The following is a 21,281-nucleotide window of genomic DNA, read 5'->3' as shown; positions in this document are numbered from 1 at the left end:
CATGCTCCAGCCCAGGCCGCGCCTGGTCCCCCTGCCAATGCCTCCTCACCCTTCACAGCTTGGCGTTCCTGGGCCCCTCTCCAGGCCCACCCAGTGGATTCTAAGGGTGAGCCCAACTTTCTAAAACCCTCAAAAGCTGACCTGTTCTGTTCATCCTGACTCATGCCTGGCACCGAGCAGGGGTAAACTGATTTTTTTGTGGGATAACAAAATGTATTTGGAATCTCTCTGCTGATGATGAAATTACTGGTTTGTTATTATTGCTTCTTGTCATTGTCCCCCTTCCCTGATAAGACCACAGAGGTGGGACCACCCTGTACTTCAGGGCACAGGGGCCAGGAAAGGCTGAGCGTGAGCGGGGCGGGGGCGGTCTGCCACCCACAGGCTTGGAAACCAAACCAAAAGTAAACAGAGCGAAGCGGACTGTCTCGAGCTGCTAGCTACTTGGCTGGCTAGGAGGTCAGGACATTAAATCAAGGTAGATCCAGCCTCATTTATCTCATAAAAACAAATGCCAAGAATTACACAGGGCATATAAAAGTGCTTTTATCTCCCTCCTCATCCTCATTCCCCTGTTCTCCCACTCCTACCCTCACAGTCTAAACTCCAAACAGAAAGATTTGGGGGGTTGCAGTTTCTCTGGGGCACTGGGAGGGTGGTCTGGAGCCAGTGTTTCCCGAGCCCCTGGCAGACAGTGTTGCAGGCCCTCTGCACAGAGGCCTGTTCAATCCCCAGCGGTCCCTGACAGTGTCCAGAAACAGGCCCCAAGGTCATAGAACGGTCAACGGCAGAGCCAGGACAAGGAGCCAGGCTCACCTGGCAGCACAGGAGAGGGGAAGTCAGGAAAGTCAGGGTGGGGAGGGAGGGGAGCTTGTGCTCAGCTAAAAGCCATTTTCCAAACAAGGCCCCAGGCAGGGCGGGAACACTGTGAGGGCTGGCAGGCCCTCCATGGCTGTCAAGTGAAGAAGCAGTCTGTGCAAAAGCCTCCTCACTGCAAACACACAGCCCCTGCAACCCAGCCTCAAAGGATATGGTGCTCAGGCCTGAATAAACTGGAGGGTTCTGCCGTAGGCAGGCTTCAGACGGGCGCTCACCAGCCTGGGCTCCACCCTTGGCCCCTCCTCCCACAGGAAGATTTGGAGGCTGCTGGGGTCAAACAGGCCACCTCCCATAAGAGCTTCCAGACTCCCTGTGGCTCCCAGAGTTTTTAGAGCAGGTGAATCAGCTTGGCTTTCAGATTTCAATGCCCTCCTCAACTGTCCCTCCCCACCCTGGCCCATCCAAGTTTTTACATAATATCACTAGTGGCCAGTAGCCAATGTCTCAAAACACTGCATGTAATATCACTAGTGGCCAGTAGCCAATGTCTCAAAACACTGCATCAAAACACAGATGAGGAAACTAGGGCACAGAGGTGGCACTTCCCTGCATAGAGTTCCACGGTGAGCCAGTGGTACAGCCAGGAGGTCACACCCAGACCATCTGACTCCCAGGCCCCTGCTGTTGACTACAGCCTCCCTCGCAGAAAAAGTGCCCATGGAGCTCCCTGGCTCAAGGGGTTCCTGACAGTGTGCTACTCTGCTCTGTGGCAAACCTCATAACGATAGCAGTGTCAACACACAGAATCCACCAAGGCAATACACCGTATTAATAAAGGACAAAAACCACACGATCATCTCAATGGATGCAGAAAAAGCATTTGAAAAAATCTAACACCCTTTCATGGCAAGAACACTCCACAAACTAGGAAAATAAGGGAGCTTTTTCAACCTTCTAGAAAAACCCAGACTCCCCAGTGAAAGACTAGACACTTCCCCTAAGACCAGGAACAAGATAAGGAGATCTGCTCTTGCCACTTCTATTTAACACTGTACTGGAGGTTCTAGCCGTGGCCATTAAGCAAGAAAAATGAAACAGCATACAGAGTGGAAGGGAAGAAGTGAAACCATCTCTACTTGCAGATAATAGGATCTTGTACATAGAAAATCCCAAGGAATGCACATATTTAAGAAACCTCCAAAACTATTAGAGCTAATAAATGAGTTTAGCAAGGTTGCAGGATACAAGATCAATATATGAAAAGCAACTGTACTTTTTTAATTTTTAAAAATTATATTTATGGGTCCGGCGTGGTGGCTCATGCCTGTAATCCCAGCACTTTGGGAGGCCAAGGTTGGGGGGATCACCTGAGGTCAGGAGTTCAAGACCAGCCTGATCAACATGGAGAAAACCTGTCTCTACTAAAAATACAAAATTAGCCAGGCGTGGTGGTGCATGCCTATAATCCCAGCTACTCGGGAGGCCGAGGCAGGAGAATTGCTTGAACGTGGGAGGGAGGTTGACGTGAGCCGAGATCGTGCCATTGCACTCCAGCCTGGGCAACAAGAGTGAAACTCCATCTCAAAAAAAGAGAAAATTATATATATGTATTTTAGACAGGGTCTCACTCAGTTGCCCAAGCTAGAGTGCAGTGGCACGATCACAGCTCACTGCAGCATCAAACTCCCAGGCTCCAGGGATCTTCCCCGCTCAGCCTTCTGAGTGACTGCACCACCATACCCAACTAATTGGTAGAGATGGGGTCTCACTATGTTGCCCAGACTTGTCTCAAACTCCTTGGCTCAAGTGATCTTCCCGCCTCAGCCTCCCAAAGTGCTAGGATTATAGGTGTGAGCTACCATGCCTGGCCTCAACTGTATTTCTATACCCCAGCAATGAACAATCCAAACATGAAATTAAGAAAACAATTCCATTTATAAAAGCATCAAAAAGAAATAAATTTAAAAAATAAATTTAAACACTGAAAACTGCAAAATACCATTGAAAGAAATTAAAGAAGACTTCAATAAATGGAAAGACACACAAGGCTCATTAATAGGAGATTTAATATTGTTAAGTGGGCAATACTCCCAAATTGATCTATAGACTCAATATGATAGCCATCAAAACTACAGCTTTTTCTTTGCAGGAAATGACAAGCTGATCCTAAAATTCCTGTGAAAATGCAAGAGACTCAGGACCACTAAAATATCTGGAAAAAGAAAAACGAAGTTGGAGGACTCACACTTCCTCATTACAAAACTTACTACAAAGCTAGAGTAATTGAGGCAATGTGGTACCAGCCTAAGGACAGACATAAAGATCAATGGAATAGAACAGAGAATCTGGAAATAAACTTGTGCATCTATGCTCAACTGATTTTCTACAAGGGTGCCAAGACAATTCAAGGGGCAGAAAGAATATTCGTTTCAACAAATGGTGCTCGGACAACTGGATATTCACATGCAAAAGAATGAAGATGGAACCCTACTTCACATCATATACAAAATTAATTCAAAACTGATCATGATCTCATTATAACAGCTAAAACTACAAAACTTTTAAAGAAAACATAGATGTGAACCTTCATGACCGTGCATTAAGCAATGGCTTCTTAGATAGGACACTAAAAGCAAAAGTAACCCAAGGAAAAATAGAATTGGTCATCATCAAAATTTAAAATGTTTTGCTTCAAAGAGCACTATAAAGAAAACGTAAAGACAACCCACAGAATGGGGGGAAATATTTGCAAATCCTGAGAAGGGTCTAGTATCCGAAATATATAAAACACTATCAACAACTGAACAATTAAAAAGATATCTCTATTTAAAAATGGGCAAAGGATTTGAATAGAAAGTTCTCAAAATAAGACATATAAATGGCCAATAAGCACCTTATTAGCCATCGGGGAAATGCAAATCAAAACCACAATGAGACACCACTTTACACCTACCAGGATGACTATAATAAAAGAGACCAACAATAACAAGTGTTGCTGAGGGTATGGAAAAAATTCCAACCCTCAAACATTGCTGGTGGGAATAGAGAAATGGTACAGAAGCTTGGGAAACAGTCTGGCAGTTTTTCAAACAGTTAAACAGAGTGACCATATGATCCAGCAATTCCACTTCTTATACCCAAGAGAATGGAAACATATGTCCGCACAAAATCCTAAAAATGGTTCACAGCAGCATTACTCATCATAGTCCAAACGGGGCAACAATCCAGAAGCCCATCAACTGCAGAAGGAATAAACAAAACTTGGTCTACCCATACAATGGAATATTACTCAGCCATGAAAAGGAACAAAGTATTGAGACATGCTACAACATGGAAGAAACGTGAAAACACTGGGCTAAGTGGAAGAAGCCAGACACAGAAGACCACATACTGTAAGATTCCATTTATCTGAAATGTCCAGAACAGGCAAATCCATGGAGACAAAAAAGAGATTAATGGTTGACAGGAGTTGGGGAAGGAAGGAACTGGGAGGGACTGCAAACGGGTACATTCCTTTGGGGGTGATGAAAATGTTTTAGAATTAATAGTGATGACTGCATAATTTTGTGAATATAATCAAAACTACAGAACTAGATGTACACTTAAAAAAGGTAAATTTGGCTGGGCATGGTGGCTCACATCTGTAATCCCAGCACTTTGGGAGGCCGAGGTGGGCCGATCACCTGAAGTCAGGAGTTTGAGATCAGCCTGGCCAACATGGTGAAACCCCGTCTCTACTAAAAATATAAGAATTAGCTGGGTGTGGTGGCGCATGTCTGTAATCCCAGCTACTCGGGGAGGCTGAGGAAGGAGAATCCTTTGAACCTGGGAGGCGGAGGTTGCAGTGAGCCAAGATTGTGTCACTGCACTCCAGCCTGGTAACGGAGCGAGACTCCGACTCAGAAAAAAAAAAAAAAAAAAAGAAAGGTAAATGTATGATACATTAATTATATCAACACATTAAGGGGAAAAAAAACCTAGTAGTGTGTCCGGAATTGGTGGGTTCTTGGTCTCACTGACTTCAAGAATGAAGCCGCGGACCCTGGCGGTGAGTGTTACAGCTCTTAAGGTGGCGCATCTGGAGTTTGTTCCTTCTGATGTTCGGATGTGTTCGGAGTTTCTTCCTTCTGGTGGGTTCGTGGTCTCGCTGGCTTCCGGAGTGAAGCTGCAGACCTTTGCAGTGAGTGTTACGGCTCATAAAAGCAGTGTGGACCCAAAGAGTGAGCAGTAGCAAGATTTATTGCAAAGAGCGAAAGAACAAAGCTTCCACAGTGTGGAAGGGGACCCGAGCGGGTTGCTGCTGCTAGCTCGGGCAGCCTGCTTTTATTCTCTTACCTGGCCCCACCCATGTCCTGCTGATTGGTAGAGCCGAGTGGTCTGTTCTGACAGGGCACTGATTGGTGCGTTTACCATCCCTGAGCTAGACATAAAAGTTCTCCACGTCCCCATGAGATCAGTTAGATACAGAGTATCGACACAAAGGTTCTCCAAGGCCCCACCAGAGCAGCTAGATACAGAGTGTTGACTGGTGCATCACAAACCCTGAGCTAGACACAGGGTGCTGATTGGTGTGTTTGCAAACCTTGAGCTAGATACAGAGTGCGCATTGGTGTATTTACAATCCTTGAGCTAGACATAAAGGTTCTCCAAGGCCCCACCAGAGCAGCTAGATACAGAAGAGTGTCGATTGGTGCATTCACAGACCCTGAGCTAGACACAGGGTGCTGATTGGTGTGTTTACAATCCCTGAGCTAGACATAGAGGTTCTCCACATCTCCACCAGACTCAGGAGCCCAGCTGGCTTTACCCAGTGGATCCTGCACCGGGGCTGCAGGTGGAGCTGCCTGCCAGTCCCGCACCGTGCGCTCGCACTCCTCAGCCCTTGGGTGGTCGATGGGACTAGGCACCCTGGAGCAGGGGGTGGCGCTCGTTGGGGAGGCTAGGGCCGCACAGGAGCCCATGGAGGGGGTGGGAGGCTCAGGCATGGCGGGCTGCAGGTCCCGAGCCCTGCCCGGTGGGAAGGCAGCTAAGGCCCAGTGAGAAATCGAGCACAGCGCCGGTGGGCTGGCACTGCTGGGGGACCCAGTACACCCTCCGCAGCCACTGGCCCGGGTGCTAAGCCCCTCATTGCCCGGGGCCAGCAGGGCCTGCCGGCTGCTCTGAGTGAGGGGCCCGCCAAGTCCACGCCCACCCGGAACTCTAGCTGGCCCGCAAGCGCTGCACGCAGCCCCTGTTCCCGCTCGCGCCTCTCCCTCCACATCTCCCTGCAAGCTGAGGGAGCCAGCTCCCGCCTTGGCCAGCCCAGAAAGGGGCTCCCACAGTGCAGTGGTGGGCTGAAGGGCTCAAGTGCCGCCAAAGTGGGAGCCCAGGCAGAGGAGGCGCCCAGAGCAAGCGAGGGCTGTGAGGACTGCCAGCACTCTGTCACCTCTCAGTAGCAGTAGCTGTCATCCAGCGTGCTTGCCCTCCTCCAGTCCTCCCTACACATGCATTGAGTCTTGTTCCCCATCCCCACTGGGTCCAAGGTGAAGTCAGAGAAGGAACAAGGGGAGCCCATCTTCCTCCAGAGATGTCTGGAGTCCAGATGAAATGCAAGAACAAGACATTTCCAAAGAATGGGCCACATCCAGCATCAGGCCAGACACCCCCACGCTTCTGAAATCCCAGACTCTGTAAAGACAGCAGCCTAGTTGGGAGCAGGAATTGGGTGGCCAGGAAAGCAGGGAGGTCTGCAGTCATTCTTGTTCATTCGTCCCAGGCTGGAGCTTGCTGACCACACTCTGAGCAGCAGACACACCGGCTGCCTGGACCACTCCTGCTCTGGCGTGGGGTGGGGACTCAACTGAGATGAGCTCATATTCCAAGCTCGGGCACCAGCCTTCGCTGAAGGCAGTCTTGAGCCCACAGAGCACATGCTGGGAAGGACCCCATCTCTCAGTGGCCACAGACTGTTTTGCATCCCGAGCTGCCCCTGCTCGGGTTGCTGGGCATGACAGGCTGCAATGTCTGCACTGCTTGAGTCAGTTTCTGGTAGCCAAAAGCATCCCGACACACCCATGAAGTGGGAGTAAATAAGAAACGTAGAGTACTACTGTTCCAATAACCATTCACCAACACAAAAACATGTTGAGCCTCTACTAGATTCCAGGAGCTGACAATATAGTAATAAATAAAACAGAGGCATCCCTGTCCTCGAGGAGCTTACATTCTAGTGGAAGGGACCCAGACAATAATCCAGAGAGATAAGTGAAATGTATAGCTGGCCGGAGCTGGCAGGGAAACATTAACCACAAAATAGGGGTGCCAGCAGAGGTGGGGTATGCCATTTGAACAAGATGGTGAGGGGCACCTTCCAAAGACCGGGGTGGTGGGGAGGTGAGGGGGGCTGCACATCTTGGGGAGGCGCCGACCAGGCACAGGGAACAGCCGGTGCAAAGGCCCAACCTGCTGCTCTTAGGATGTACGAACTGGACCCAACCTGAGAACGCTCCGGCTGAGCGGGAGGCTGAGAAGGAAACAGGCCTGGCTGTCTTCACTGGCAGGTGGCGCCCAGGTGCACCCCCACCATCTCAGTACCAGCAGACAAGCCCCTTCTGCCTGCCTGAGGGACAGCGACAGCAGGGGTCCCTCCCTCTCGATCACGAGAAGCTCGCAGTGGCGGCGCCAGCAGCTCTTCTCCCAGAATAGAGACAGAATGAAGACTCGGGAAGTCAGAGCGGGGAGCCCGGGAGGCTATTTCTGGTTCCCTGAAAAAGGCGACTGTTGCTTATTTCTCTATCATCCTTATTTTTGGATGGGAGGTGGAATGAGGCTTTCTTTGGTTGGATGGTGGGTTGTGTTCTTTTGAGAGTGAATATCAGCCACTGGGAAACGGAAATGTTCCCGTCTTCTCTCTCTGCCCCTCCAAATCAGACACCATGAAGCGGGAGGGCACGCGGAGATGGGCAAGTCCCAGCCACAGGCTTCCACAAGTCCAGAAAGGGGAGGGAAATAGTTCAAGTCCACACAAGTTACCAGCAGAGCCAGGAAAAGGCTGGCCTCCCGCATCACGCCTTATTACCCATCCACTCCACCAGGTGACCTTTCCCTCATCCGACTGGTAGCCAGCTACAGAACTTACAAGAAAACAAAAGTTCAGCGACAAATAGGTGGACCTGAGAGGACAACAGGGGTGGAGGGAGGAGGAATGAGCATCTAAAGGGGCAGCTTTGAAGCCAGCCGGCCCGACACTGGACCTGGGGCAAACTTCCACTAGCTGAAACCTTGGGCACACGACTTAACTCTGCTGAGCCTTGCTTTCCTCTCTGTAAAATGGGAGTGTTGCTTCCCTAGAGAGCTACTGGGAGGCCTGGCACATGACAGGCACCCAGAGGGGGATGCCCTCAGGGGAGCAGGCAGGTGTCAAACAGCGGCTACTGGTCCACATCCCAGGGCGCCCCTGCACGTGGGAGACCCCAGCTATGTGTGCCTCCGACACTGGCTCTTAGAGCTGGGCTCAGTCCTGCTTCCTGGGCCACTCCCGGTTCGTAGAGGCCCATATTGTATGGCAGGAAACTGGGGCGAGAGGGGTCCCATTGTGTTGCTGATAGAGCAGGGCACTGGGGACAGGGTCAGCAGGATCTAAGTTCTCGCAGCATCTTTTTTTTTTTTTTTTTTGAGATGGAGTCTCGCTCTGTCGCCCGGGCTGGAGTGCGGTGGTGCGAACTCCGCTCACTGCAAGCTCTGCCTCCTGGGTTCACAACATTCTCCTGCCTCAGCCTCCTGAGTAGCTGGGACTACAGGCACCCACTACCATGTCTGACTAATTTTTTCATATTTTTTTAGTACAGACAGGGTTTCACCATGTTAGCCAGGATGGTCTCGATCCCCTGACCTCGTGATCCGCCCGCCTCGGCCTCCCAAAGTGCTGGGATTACAGGCGTGAGCCACTGCGCCAGCCTTACAGCATCTTTTGAAAGTGGGGGTTGGAGCGAAACCCACCCCCAGACTTCTCAGGCCCTGGAGCCCCTGCACGGGCAGCTAGCTCAGCCCCATACGCCCTTTCTTTCCCCTCCCGGCACCAACCCATGGCCCGGGAGACTCCTGCTCATCCTCCAACATGGGTCAGGCACCCTCTTCCTGCTCACCTGGGAGCAGCCCCCTTGCTGTGCCGCCCAAGGGCCCCATGCTGCTCATCTTGGCCAACTAATGATGCATCCACCTCCCCCACCCGACTGGGCACCCTGCAGGATCCACAGAGGACCTGGGCTGTCTGGGTTTGAATCCTGGCTCCATCTCATATCAGCCATATGACCCTGGCCAAGAAACTTTGCCTTGTTGTGCCTCAGTTTCCTCGCTGTAAAATGAGGACTAGAACAGCATCTGGTTCAGAGAGCTGTTACCCCTCCCCCCACTCATCGTCATGGTCCCACTGCCCTCACTCAGAGGTGGCCAGCATCCAGCAGATGCTGAGGATGGGCCTCATGTTGAAACCCTGGCACTAGCAGGTGTGCATGAAAAACTCGCTGTACTATTGTCATCACCTGGACCGTCATACGCAAGGTCTGCTGGGGAGGGTCCAGGAAGTAGGTCAAATGTCAGTAACACGCCAAGGAATGGGGTACCCAGCACTGATGCCACAATGCCCAGGGCCAGGGAAGCCAGGGACACTGCAGGGAGGAAGCTGTCACGGCAGGGAAAGCCCAGGAAGCAAAAGGAGGGCCAGCCCAGTTGCTACGACTGGGACCGCCAATGCTCTGATCTTATATCTGTAAACTAGGCCAGTGATGCTGCCCACCCTCCCGGGGTGGTTGCAGGGACGCGGTGAGGCCACACCCATGAGGGGCATTCAGAATGACTGAGAATCGTATTGCCCAGCCCTGTTTCCATGAATGCCCACCCTCCTCGGGGTGCCTGGTACCCACCAGCACAGCGCCCCCAGCCTGCTCTGGCCTGCCCTCCTGGGACACTGATGGAACAAGGGCTGTGGCCCAGCACCAGGACCTCTTCCCAGCTCCTGGAATCAATGTTCCTGAAGTCTGTTAATCCAGGAAGCCCCTTGTTGGTCCTCTCACTCCATAATCATCTCCGCACACGCGCTCCTCTGCCCACAAACCACCGTCCTACAGCTCTCACCTGTACTGAGACAGCTCCCAGCAAGGCATCCAGGACCCGCCAGTGAAGCCCACAGCCTTTCCAGGCCTCCGCAGCCTGACTCTGTACCTTCCTGTGATGGGCTGAGTGCTGTTTCCAAGTTCATATTGAAGCCCCAATCCCCATGCCTGAGAACGGGACTGCACTGGGAGATAGGGTCTTTATAGAGGTAAAATGAAGTCAGTAGAGTGGGTCCTAATCCAATAGGACTGGTGTCCTTATAAGGAGATTAGGACACAGACACACACAGAGGAAGACCATGTGCAGACGTGGGGAGATGACAGCCATCCGCGGGCCAAGGTGGGAGGCCTCAGAAGACGCTAACTCTGCCAACACTCAGATCTGAAACTTCTGCCTCCAGAACTGGGAGGCAGTACATTGCTGTGGTTTAAATGCAGCACTGTCATGCAGCCCAAGCAAATGAATATACTTCCCAACTCTTTTGTTTGTTTGTTTGTTTGTTTTTCTGAGACAGAGTCTCACTCTGTCACCCAGGCTGGAGTACAGAGGCATCCTGATCTCAGCTCACTGCAACCTCCCCCTCCCGGTTCAAGCAATTCTCCTGCCTCAGCCTCCCAAGTAGCTGGGATTACAGGAACATGCCACCATGCCTGGCTAATTTTTTTGTCTTTAGTAGAGACGGGGTTTTGCCATGTTGGCCAGGCTGGTCTTGAACTCCAGACCTCAAGTGATCTGCCTGCCTCAGCCTCCCAAAGTGTTGGGATTACAGGCATGAGCTACCCTGCCCAACTCTTCTCTGACTGCACAACCCAAGAGCGTTCCCAGCCAAACCCTTGCGCCATGTGGATATACTGTCCCCATTGTATCTCTGGGATGGCCCCCAGTCCATGCCTCACTTTGCAACACCTGCTCTTCCAAGCATCACAGAATCCCAGCTCTTCTCCAGAGCCCCCAAGAACACGCTGTCCCATGCTGCTGCCTCGAGCGGCATTCACCCTGCAACTCCTACCCACAGTCACGTCTTTCTAGTACCTTTTCTGGCACTGCTACCGAGTTTTGTTGTTTACCTCTTGTACCCTATTAAATTTTCACATATGGGTTCTGATTCAGTAACTAGGCAGTATGTTCCTTGGGGACAGGAGAAGGCAGGCCTCAGTAAGAACCATCTCTCTGGCACGTGTGCATGTGTGAAGATAAGTTGATGGATGGGATAAGTGAGCCGTAAGCGCTGGAAACAAAAGGAGGAGGGAAGCCCAGTGTTGGCACAGCCTGCGAAGGAAGGAGGAGGGGCCTGCAATCTCCCGCCTGGCCATCCTGTGGCGCTGTGGGTCTGGAACAGCCTTGAAGATGGCTGTGGCAGAACTGGAAAGAGCCTGGCCGGCCCATCTGTAAGTTCAAGTGCGCCGGACTCATTGAGGCCCTGGACTCATCGAGGCCCTGGACTCATCGTCCAAAGTCACCTTCCCTCTGTGGTTATGCAGTTAGGAGGTGGGAGCCACATGCTCTTGAATTCTAGACAGGGAAGATGTTCTGTGCATCCGGGTGAGCCAAGTTCCAGCCTGACAGCAGCTCTGAAAACAACCCAAATGGCTTATTGGCCAGCGATGACGATGGCAGCCACCCAGTAACACCCACAGTCAACTCACAGGCATGCGGGTGGGAGGGCAGCACAGGCCTGAGCCAGGAGGGGGATGCCAGGAAGCGCCCGGGTGAGAGGCCCCAGGATGAGAGCGACAGAGAGACAGAAGTGGTCCCGATCTGAAGGGACTTAGAGCCAGATGAGAGGGGCTGGGTGCACCCTCACCACCAGAGCACAAGGTCCTGTCCACGTGGCCCGGCTGGAGGGCTCCAGGCATCCCATCCTAGAAAGCCATGTGCCTTGCCCGCAGGCAGGGCCCCTCCATGCCCCTCTGGGGTGCCTGACTGCCCAGACCCCCACCCTGCCCTCCTGCAGACTGGCAGAGCACCAGATCCCTCCGGCTACTCTGAGGAGATGCCCTTGCCCTGTGCCTCCAGGGCACATCCCTAACACCTCCGAACTGTCCCTCTCGCTTAGGATGAATGACTCGTCTCTCCCTGAAGTTGGGGGCCCCTGGAAGTTGGGGCCCCTGCAGGGGCTGGCACTGAGCAGGGCTGGATTTGTAGGGGATTTGGGGGCTTCAGAAAGGATGGAAACAATTGGATGGCAGTGACATCATCATGTGTTAAAGGTCTATGAACAGTCCTGGATGAGATAAAACTGGAATGACATGTTGCGTTTTGTTTGTGAAGACATTAAAAGTTCCAGATCCTGAAGCGGGCATGCCCTGGGGATGTAGGACAAAGTGCCTGGCTCCTGGAAGCCACCTGAAAATCTGTGACAGCCCTGCCTGGCTCCTAGGAGCAGTGGACCCTCAGCCTTGCAGCCCCTTGTAGCTAATGCAGCAACCCCAAGGGCCTTGGGCAGGCCAGGCATGTGCAGCGGTGCATACACGTAGGGCACAGAGCTACAAGCCCAGGTTCCAATCCAAGGTGCACAGTCTCAGGAGCTCCCCAGGAGCTAGCATCTCTCATGGGCATCAGGCGTAAGGACACAGTGGCCCTCTCAGGTGCCCCCGTGGGACAAGGGAGGAGAGAAGGCACTTCCTGTGCTGCTTAGGCACTGAGGAACTCAGAGCTGAGGGCACTCAAGGCCAATGGCAAAAGGCCCACGGGGCCTGGGTCACTGAAAGGCAGCCTGGAGCGAGGCTTTCCCAGCAGGACTGGGTGCTGCCCAGCCGTCCGGTTCACTGAGGAAAGGAAAGGTCACATGAGGACTGTGGTCACAGGAGGAGCAGGGGTGTGAGGGAAGGCCAGGCCCTCGCCACATGGACTAAGCAGTGACTTCACAGCCTGAGGGCACAGGGGCTACGGCAGGACTGTGTCTCCTTCCTTGGACCCACCATGAGGAGAGGGTAGGGAAGTGGCATCTCCTGAGTGTTGGCATGCCTCATGCTGTTGGGAGGGGGCAAGGGAGAACTCGGGAGGTGTGACCTGTGAAGCCCAGCCTAAGGCTGAGCCGCTGCTCCATGCTCCCCCATGGCTCCCACGGCCTTTGGAATCAGGTCCAGGCTCCTTGCCAGCCTTGAAGTCCTCCATGGCCAAGGGCCTGCCTATGCCTCCAGCTCCTCCCTCCTCCCAAGCTGTGGGCAAAATGAGCCTTGCTCAGTTTCTCAATCAAGCTCCGCCACAGGGTGCAGGCTCAGTGCCCCAGGCAGTGCCCCTGCCCCAGTACCCAGTTCCTCTGACATTAAGGGTTGCTAGGTGTCTGCCTCCCTGATGGGGGCAGGTGGGGTGGGAGGCTTGGTAGGAGCAGGGACTATGCCTGCCTTGCTCACCTCTGTGTGCCTGGGACCTGCCCTAGAGCCTAGAACACAGCAGGCCTGCCATGGTGGGACGGTTACTTCTTGTCAGCTTGACTGGGCCACAGGGTTCCCACATATTTGGTTAACATTGTTCTGCGTGTACCTGAATGAGATTAGCATTTGAATTGGTAAACGGAGTCAAGCAGACTACTTTCCCCCACAACGTAGGTGGACCTTGTCCAATCAGTCAAAGGCCTGAATAGAACAAAAGGAAGGGTAAGAAAGAATTCACTCACTTGGCCTCACTGTTCAAGCTGGGACATCAGTCTCCTGCAGTCGAACCACAAATTATAGCATCAGCTCTCCTGGTCCTCAGGCCTTTGGACTTGGACTGTGATATGGTTTGGCTGTGTCCCCACCCAAATCTCATCATCCCCATGTCATGGGAGGGACCTAATGGGAGGTAATTGAATCATGGGGGTGGTTACTTCCATGCTGTTCTCATGATAGTGAGTTCCCACGAGATCTGACGGCTTTATAGGGGGCTCCCCCCATGCTCCCCTGCTTCACTCTACACTTCTCCTTGCTGCCGCCATGTGAAGAAGGGCATGTTTGCTTCCCCTTCCGCCATGATTGTAAGTTTCCTAAGGCCTCCCTGGCCCTGCAAACTGTGAGTCAATTAAACCTCTTTCCTTTATAAATGACACAGTCTTGGGTATGTCCTCATAGCAGTGTGAGAACGAACTAATACAGACTATAACTTACACCACCAGCAATCCTAGGTCTCAAGTCTCCAGTTAGCAGATAGCAGATTGTGGGACTTCTCAGTCTCTGTTTCTTACGTGCTTCTTTCCATTATGAAGTAGACCCTAAATGCTGTCCCCTTGAATGTGAACTGGCCCTAGAGCCTCACAGATAAATAGAATATGGACTCTGGAAGCAAGGCCAGAGGAGGCTCTCTTTCTCTGGACACACCCCTGGGTCCCTGAGCTGCCAAGTCAGTAGTCTGGCTACTCTGTCACCATCATGCTAAATTGCCATGAAAGACTGCATGGGAGAACCAGCCAGCTGAACCCAGTCAAGCTGCAGATTCATGAGCAAAAGAAACACCATTATCATTTTGGACTTCCATCTAACAGACAACCAAAATGAAAGCTCATGGAAATGACATGTGTTGGGCACATAACACAGCACATGCAGGGCTTAATGTCAACAATAACCAGACAAGCAATGCAGTGCGCTCTGCACCATCAACAAGCACTTGCAGGCATCAACTCATGTCATCTTTATAGCAATGCCATAGCATGGATCACTATCACCACTCCATTTTGCATGTGAGAAGCAGAGGCCCTGAGTGGTTGCACATTCAAGATCAAAGCCAGCATGTGGCGGGCAAGGATACCCTTAACCACTGGGCAAACCACTGCATGATAGCCTTTGTCACTGGTCTCCAGTCTCATCATTCCCACTTAAGAACACCAAGTCTGGAAAGAGTTAAGGAAGGCTCCTTTCCCACTTCAGGGACAAGGAAACAGAGGCACTGGGCCAGCTGTGCTTCCCAAACACTGTAGCCAGTCCCAGGAGCTGCCTGGCTGAACACTCCATACTGTGTGAACTTGAGACGGTTATTTCACCTTTTGGTGCCTTCATTTCCTGATCTGTAAAATGGCAATAAGAGTGGTCCTGCTCATAGGATTGCTGTAAGGATCAAACAGGTTAACACACAAAGCACCTAAAACAGAAACCAGCATGCAGAAGACATCAAGTGTCAGATCCCAACATCCTGTCCATCATCATCATCATCATCATCACTGGTATTACTATTTGAAGGTCTGCCATTTAAAACCATCCAAGATCACCTTACAGAGCCTATCACTGCTCTGCAGCCTGACATGGCCCTGGGGGAGGCAGGGGAGAAAGAAGAGTAGAGAATACTGGAGGAGTGACATACTTGCTTCCTCCTGCCCAAAGATGGAACTCTTGACCCTCAGGCATTAAGGAAGGTGGAGCCTTCTTGTCCATCTATCTACCATGACAGAACTCGAACTCAGACCAGCAGCAAACTTCTAAGCCAGCCGACATGGTTTGGCTCTCTGTCTGCACCCAAATCTCATGTTGAGTTGTAATTCCCAGCATTGGGGGAGGACCTGGTGAAAGGTGACTCGATCATGGGGTGGATTTCCCCCTTGCTGTTCTCATGACATGAGTGAGTTCTCTCAAGATCTGGTTGCTTAAAAGGGTGTAGCACTTCACCCTTCTTTCTCTCTCTCCTGTCACCATGTGAAGGTGTGCCTGCTTCCCTTTCACCTTCCATCATCATTGTAAGTTTCCTGAGGCCTCACCAGCCATGGCTTCTGTACAGCCTGTGGAACCGGGAGTCAATTAAACCTCTTTTCTTCATAAATTACCCAGTCACAGGTAGTTCTTGATAGCAATGTAAGAACAAACTAATACAGAAAAATGGTACCAGAGAAGTGGGGCACTGCTATAAGGATACCTGAAAATGTGGAAGCAACTTTGAAACTAGAAAACAGGCAGAGTTTGGAACAGTTTGGAGGGCTCGGAAGAAGACAGGAAGGTGAGGGAAAGTTTGGAACTTCCCAAAGACTTGTGGAATGGTTGTGACCAAAATGCTGATAGTGCTATGAACAGTGAAGTCCAGGCTGAGTAGGTCTCAGATGGAGATGAGGAACTTACTGGAAACTGGAGTAAATGTCACTCTTGTTATGCTTTAGCAAAGAGACTGGCACATTGTGTCCCTGCTCTAGAGATCTGTAGTTTGAACTTGAGAGAGATGGTTTAGTGTATCTGGTGGAAGAAATTTCTAAGTAGCAAAGCATTCAAGATATGGGCTGGCTGCTTCTAAAAGCCTATGCTCATTTTAAAAAACAAAGAAATGACCAGAAACTAGAACTTATATTTAAAAGGGAAGCAGAGCATAAAAGTTTGGAAAATGTGGAAGCTGACCATGTGGTAGAAAAGAAAAACCCATTTTCTGAGGAGGAACTCAAAGCTGCAGAAATTTGCATAAGTAAGGAAGCCCTGAAGGCTAATAGCCAAGACAATAGGGGAAAATGCCTCCAGGGCATTTTAGAGACCTTCACAGCGGTCCCTCCCATCACAGACCTGGAGGTCTAGAAGGGAAAAATTGTTTTGTGGGCTGGGCTCAGGGCCCTGCTGCTCTGTGTAGCCTCAGGACATGGCATCCTGCATCCCAGCTGCTCCAGCTCCAGCAGTGGCTGAAAGGGGCCAAGGTACAGCTCAAGCTATTGCTTCAGAGGGTGCAATCCCCAAGCCTTGGCGGCTTCCACATGGTGTTGGGCCTGCAGGTGTGCTGAAGGCAAGAGTTTAGCCTCTGCCTAGATTTCAGAGGATGTATGGAAACACCTGAATGTCTAGGCAGAAGTCTGCTGCAAGGGTGGAGCCCTCATGGAAAACCTCTGCTAGGACAGTGCAGAGAGTAAATGTGATGTTAGAGACCCCACAGGGGCACTGCCTAGGGGAGCTGTGAGAAGAGAGCCAACATCCTCCAGATCCCAGAATGATAGATCCACCAAGAGCTTGTACTGTGACCCTGGAAAAGCTGTAGGTACTCAGTGTCAGCCCACGAAAGCTGTGGGGGCTGTACCCTGCAGAGCCACAGGGGTGGAGCCGCCCAAGTCTTGTGAACCCACCCCTTGCATCAGTGTGGCCTGGATGTGAGACATGGAGTCAAAGGAGATTATTTTGGAGCTTTAAGATTTAATGACTGCCCTGCTGGGTTTTGGACTTGCATGGGGACTGTAGTCCCTGTAGTTCTTGTTTGGGCTAATTTCTCCCCTTGGAATTGGGTCTATTTAACCAATGCCTGTACCCTCATTGTATCTTGGAAGTAACTAACTTGTTTTTGATTTTACAGGCTTATAAGCAGAAGGGACTTGCCTTGTCTCAGATGAGACTTTGGACTTGGACTTTTGAGTTAATGCTGGAATGAGTGAAGACTTTGGGGGGGCTGTTGGGAAGGCATGATTGTGTTTTGAAATGTGAGAAGGACATGAGGTTTGGGAGGGGCCAGGGTGGAATGATATGGTTTGGCTCTGTATCCCCACCCAAATTTCATGTCAAATTGTAATTCCCAATTTGGGGGAGGGACCTGGTGGGAGGTGATTGGATCATGGAAACAGATTTCCCTCTAGCTGTTTGTGTGATAGTAAGTTCTCATGAAATCTAGCATGTAGCACTTCCCCTTTTGCTCTGTTTCTCTCTCCTGCTGCCACGTAAAGACATGCCTACTTCCCCTTCGCCTTCTGCCATGACTGTAAGTTTCCTGAGGCCTCCCTGGCCATATTTTTTGTGCAGCCTGCAGAACTGTGAGTCAATTAAACCTCTTCATAATTTCTTCATAAATTACCCACTCTCAGGTAGATTTTTTTTATCTTTTTTTTTTTGGAGACAGAGTCTCACTCTGTCACTCAGGCTGGTATGCAGTGTGCGATCTCAGCTCACTGCAGCCTCCGCCTCTCTGATTCAAGTGATTCTCATGCCTCAGCCTCCTAAGTAGCTTGGATTACAGGCGCACATCACCGCACCTGGCTAATTTTTGTATTTTTAGTAGAGACAGGGTTTTCCCATGTTGGCCAGGCTGGTCTGGAACTCCTGACCTCAAACGATCCACCTGCCTTGGCCTCTCAAAGTGCTGGGTTTACAGGTGTGAGCCACCATGACAGGCCTCAGGTAGTTCTTTATAGCAGTGTGAGAACAGACTATACACTAGCCGCAGAGGAGCACTGAGGCCTGGATCATCTTTGGGCAGAACACACAGCTTCGATGCAGGATCCTCGTGTTTAGAATACAAGGCTGGATCTGGGGCTGACAGTTGCCAGAACAAGTCCAGAGAAAACACAAAGGGAACACCACCCAGCCCTGACAGTGTTCTTGGCTGAGCCAGAGCCCCTGAGGCAGCTGAGTGAACTCCATGACAGAAACTTCTCTGAAGGCTTGAGGGGAGGGGAGAAAGGTGGAGGGCTCTGGCCCATGACAAGGCCAACAAGTCTACTCCAAGCCAGGTGGAGGGGGCCTGTACCACCCCATGCCCCAAAACAAGAAAGACTCTCACCAAGAGGGACCATCTCTATTCCTGGTGATAACCTGGCCTTTCTTACCTGCCTGGCCTTTGTGCTGTATCTGCCACTGGAACGCCTTCCCTTCTCATCTCTGCCTGTTGAAATGGAATCTTTATCACTGAAGCCCTGGGATTTGGCCCAGGCTGGGGACTTATTACTATTGGGGGCCTACAAGGGGTCCCTCTCTCATAGTTTGTTTGTTTATTTGTTTGTTTTGAGATGGAGTCTCACTCTGTTGCCCAGGCTAGAGTGCAGTGGTGCGATCTTGGTTCACTGTAACCTCCGCCTCCCAGGTTCAAGCAATTCTCCTGCCTCAGCCTCCCGAGTTCAAGCAATTCTCCTGCCTCAGCCTCCCGAGTAGCTGGGACCACAGGCATGTGCCACCATGCCCAGCTAATTTTTATATTTTTAGTAGAGACAGGGTTTCACCGTATTTGTCAGGCTGGTCTTGAACTCTTGACCTCAGGTGATCCACCCACCTTGTACTCCCAAAATGCTGGGATTACAGGCATGAGCCACCGCACCCGGCCTCTCCTGTAGTTTTTCTTGGCCGCCGTGGAGACACCTGGCCCACCCGTGGAGCCCCCCAGCACTGTCCTGCCCTGTGGAGCTGGCACACAGATTGTGGTTATGGCTTGTCCTGTGTTTCCTTCTCCTTAACTCATCCCAGATAATAATGCCTGCCCTGATGCCTGCCAATGTTCCCCCTCAATTTCTGGCCTCCACCCCATTTCTTCCTGACCAGAGTCGCCACCCTCATCGCACCCTCATTGCACCCTCAGCATCTTTTCCTGAAGCCACGGCAGCCTCCCAATGGCCTCCCTGTCTCCCCACACAGGCTAAGCAGAAACTGGCCCTGGAGGCCCTCTGGGCCTCAGCGTGAGGCTCTCTCCCGCAGCACCAATAGCCCCCATTTCTCCTGAACATCCTGCTCCCTCTCCCTGGAATGGCTCTCACCTTCCTCTAATCGAGCCCAGTATTTCAGAGCCGCTCCAAATACCACCTCCGCGAGAGCCCCACAGACAACCAGGACCACCCCTTCCTGTGGCCCTGAGCCCATGACCCCACCTGCCCCAGGCCTGTCTCCCATGGGAGCGGGATTTCTGCTCAGAGCCTCCCCCAGTGCATCTGCTTCTTAAGTATCTGATTCTTGAAAACATTCTTCCCTCCTTTGCACACTTATTGAGCAGGTACTATGTTCCAGGCCCTGACCTGGGGATTCATGGTCCCCAAAGACACACTCGCCCCTGTCCTCAAGGCTGTCACGGTCAGGTGGGGAAGACAGCGGCCAGCAGACAATGACCAAACAGTGGAGTGAATGTGCAATGAGGGCAGCAAAGGGTCTGTGAGTAGGCAGGAAGGCACTGAGGCCCACGCAGGGAAGGGAGTGTGCAGCACAGAGGGCTTCTGGGAGGAAGTGGCCTGAGCCAAACCCCAAAGTTGGAGTTAGTCGTGGGGACCAAGAGTATTCCAGACAGGCAGAACGCCATGGACAAAGGCCAAGGGTCAAGAGGGGTGCCCCTGGGGTTCGGCTTGGCTGCAGTGTGGAGTGCAGGGGCAGTATGGCAAGAGACGCCGCCCAGGAGAGGGAGTGGGCAGGGGCGACATGCCCCAAGACGCCCAGCACAGGTGACGGGGCCTGGAGAGATGCAATGATAGCAATTAAATTCCACCGAACTTAGAAGTACGCAAGGAAAAACCATTGTATTTACTCGGTGTGGCAGGCAGAATCTAAGGCAACCCCAAGATCCCTGTGGCCGGGCGACACCCCGCATGATCGCCAGAACTGCGTGCATGATGGATGGGTTCTCCTCTGTGAGTCGGTTATGTTGCATTGCTGCCCTCAAAACAGGGAGATGGTCTGGGTGACTCTTAGGCCATCATACACAGAGCTTCTTCTCTGAAGAGGAAGCTGGAGATTCAAAGCACAAAGAGACTGGCCAGCTGTAGCCACCTTGCAAGTAGAGGGGCACTGTGAGAAGAAACGCAGACCTGTAGGAGCTGCTGGCCAGCAAGGGCGGGGACCTCAGTCCTACAGCCACCAGGAACTGGATTCTGCCAATGAAAGTTAGCTTGGAGGTGGATTTTTCCTCAGGGTCTCCAGAAGATCACCTGCCCCTGCGGACACCTTGATTTCAGCCTGTGACACCCTGGGCCAAGAGCCCAACCACACCATGCAGGCTTCTGACCCACCCACCCGTGAGATAATAAACGGGTACTGTCAGAAGCCACTCAGTCTGCTGTCGTCTGTCATGCAGCAATAGGAAATTAACACATTCAGCTACTATGGGCTTTCAAGGGGGAAATGCAATTGTGATATTTGGAGTCACTGGGGGGAAGGAGGGGGCATTTTGCCAGTGGCCACAGCCCCCTACCCTGCTCCTTGAAGGCATCTAAGAGACCCTATGGCCTTGCCACAGGTGCAACCTCCCTGCTAGCAGCTAGATCCTCACTTAGCTACCTGGTGACAGGCAAGCTGTGGAGAGAAAACACTGGAGGAGGAGAAGAAAAGACAACAAATGCCACAGGTGCAAAGTGACAGTCCAATACAGCAAGCCACAGGCAGGGGAAGAGCAGGTTTCCTCCCACCTGACTTAGCTAGTGACTCGTTTCATCTTATGTGACCAGAGAGCCGTTTGCAACCAGAATGTCCAAAGCCCAGGAGAAGAGGAGCCAGACACCGGCTCAGACAGAGACAGACATTTCTGCGCCCGATGTCTGAGTCTGGCGGCGGTAGCTGGAAACATGGGTAAACTCTATGGCAGCTGCTCCCACTGATTTACAGCCCCTTCTGGACCCAGGCAGACGCTCACTGTCCCCGCTCAGCTCCAGCTCCCGCTCCCAAAACATGGCAGCCTTTTTACTTTCAAGACATTTTAAAAATGTTTGGAGGGCTCTTTCTGGTAGTACCTATTCTAAAAGCAAAACATCTTAGCTTGGCCCCAGA

The 21,281-nt window shown here is 51.8% G+C and overlaps 1 protein-coding gene across 2 annotated transcripts in view; it reads right to left on the bottom strand.

The window, feature by feature from the left end:
- ITPK1 (inositol-tetrakisphosphate 1-kinase) overlaps positions 1–21,281 on the bottom strand; it is a 182,485-nt gene that overhangs the window by 26,846 nt on the left and 134,358 nt on the right. The window lies entirely within an intron of this gene.

This window comes from Nomascus leucogenys, chromosome 22a (assembly GCF_006542625.1).
Source record: "Nomascus leucogenys isolate Asia chromosome 22a, Asia_NLE_v1, whole genome shotgun sequence".
In the NCBI taxonomy this organism is placed as follows: Eukaryota; Metazoa; Chordata; class Mammalia; order Primates; family Hylobatidae; genus Nomascus; species Nomascus leucogenys.
This window is presented reverse-complemented; position numbering and strand designations above follow the sequence as displayed.